This window comes from Neolamprologus brichardi, chromosome 9 (assembly GCF_056152115.1).
Source record: "Neolamprologus brichardi isolate AB-2024 chromosome 9, ASM5615211v1, whole genome shotgun sequence".
Taxonomy (NCBI): Eukaryota; Metazoa; Chordata; class Actinopteri; order Cichliformes; family Cichlidae; genus Neolamprologus; species Neolamprologus brichardi.
The window spans coordinates 37,284,400-37,286,588 of NC_142112.1; the positions used below are offsets into that span (position 1 = coordinate 37,284,400).

A 2,189-nucleotide genomic window follows, 5' to 3' on the forward strand; every position below is an offset into this window, starting at 1 on the left:
AAATAACATGTGAGATCTGCAGTAAAAAACAATTTCTAAACATTTTTAATTTTATAGAACTTCTTTGAAACAAATCAAAATTGATTTTAATGCAACTTTTTTTTAAAGAATTATATTCACCTGTCAGATTTGGTTCACACAGTCACAACAACTGAACAGAAGAACTCTAACATCTGTGACAAAGTGCAAAAGTGCAGAATAAAAATAAATGCAGCTGCAATATTTTATGAAAAGTTTAAATTATATGGTTTCAGAATAACATTTTAAAAAAATGTCTTTCTTCACTCACTTCAGTTGTCAAAGAAAGATAAAAATGACTTTGGCGTCATTAAAGAAACACATTATGATCCATAAAATATCCATTCAGTTTAACCTGAGGTGCTGACAGAGGATGTGATCATTCTCATGGAGAAAGTGAACTCACTCCTCACAGTGTCAATAACAAAACGTGTTTTTTCCCCTCTGTTTTTCATTGCATCTGCTGCCTCCCTCTCTGCATCAGTTATCACCATTTTCTCCGGCAGTTTGTCGATCAAGCTGCTGAGAACAGGTCCTGATATCCCTTCAATGAAGCAGCTTCGTGTGTTTAACAGCCTCTGAGAAGGAGGACGCTTCAAAGTTCCCACTGTAGGGGAGAAAAGACATCTCTTTCCCAAACACAGGTGGAGCTGCTCTTATCTTTCAGACTGAGGTCAACATCTGTGAGGATTCTTCTTAAAATCACCTGTAATGTCGTAAAGTAGCTGTCGTGGTACTCATCATCAAAATCAGCTTCTTTTGGTTGAACTTTAATCAGATCATCCTCAGGAACAGTGGACAGAGTGTAAACCTGCTTTGGATGCAGTTTGCAGTGAGGAGGTGTATCTATGTACCTCTCATCTCCATTTAGTTTCCTCCTGGTGCGCTGTACATCACGGATCACGATGTTCCTTGGAAGCAATAACACACTGAAGAAAGATCTGGGGCCAGGATCAACTGGGGGTTTGTACAAGAGCAGAACCAAAGCTTGGACTGTGTCAGGAGGAGAGTCTTCATCCTGAGGTGAGGGTTAATAAACTCGATGCCCTCGTCATTCACATGAGCGACCTGCAAGAACTGACCTCCACCTGTGGAGATGACCTCACAGTGTGGGAGATGAAGCTGACACACAGACTGCTGCTGACATTTGATGTCAAACAGGGGTCCTGCAGGCTTCTTGTGGTGTTGGGTCAGCAGCTTCCTGTTCCAGGGGACAGTCCTGTAAACCACGTCTCCTTCTGCCTTCATTAAAAACACCAGGCTGGTCACACTGCACTGGTACAGGCAGGTTTCATCATTAAAAATCATCATTAACAACAGGTGTAAAGACCTTTAACAGCATATCGGGTGAGCTGTTTACTTGTGTGAAGTTGTTTGCACAGGGTATTTTGCTCAGTGAGACCATCCTGTGAGAACAAGGCAAAAGGCAGGATGTCCTCCAGGGCCCACTGAAATGACTGGAGAAGTGAAAGAGAGGATAAGCTGAGAGTGGAGCAGATTTTCATTAAAGTTTATTTAATCATCCTCCAACACAGTTTCAGACTCCATATTAATGCGTGTCATGACTTGTTCATAGTCAGAACTGCTACCTGCTGCTGATTCGTCAACAAAAGGTGAACAAGTGTCATTAAGACCATCTCGTGTTGCCTGAAGAGGCTGACGGATATCTAGTCTTGACCCAAGGGCATCTTGTGTTGCCTGAAGGGCATGTTCTGTTGCCCGAAGGGCATCTCGCGCTGCCTGAAGGGCATCTTGTGTTGCCCGAAGGGCACCTTTTTTTGCCTGAAGGGCGTCTTGTGTTGCCTGAAGAGAATCTTGTTTCGCCTGAAGGGCATCTTGTGTTGCCCGAAGGGCTTCTTGTTTTGCCTGAAGGACCTGAGAGGCATGTTGTTTTGCCTCGAGGGCCCGAAGTGCATCTTGCTTTGCATGAATGGCATTTTGTTTTGCCTGAAGGGCATCTTGTTTTGCCTGAAGGGCATCTTGTTTTACCTGAAGGACCCGAAGGGCGTCTTGTTTTGCCCGAAAGTCATCTTGTGTTACCTGAAGGAGCCGAAGGTTATCTTGTGTTGCCTGAAGGACCCGAAGGTCATCTCGTTTTGCCCGAAAGGTATCTCGCGTTGCCCGAAGGGCGTCTTGCGTTGCCCGAAGGGCGTCTTGCGTTGCCCGAAGGG

General features: G+C 44.4%; 1 pseudogene; it reads right to left on the reverse strand.

Annotated features, from left to right (window-relative positions):
- Positions 1-368: 368 nt before the first annotated feature.
- Positions 369-1,326, reverse strand: LOC148101613 (caspase recruitment domain-containing protein 8-like; annotated as a pseudogene).
- Positions 1,327-2,189: the final 863 nt, after the last annotated feature.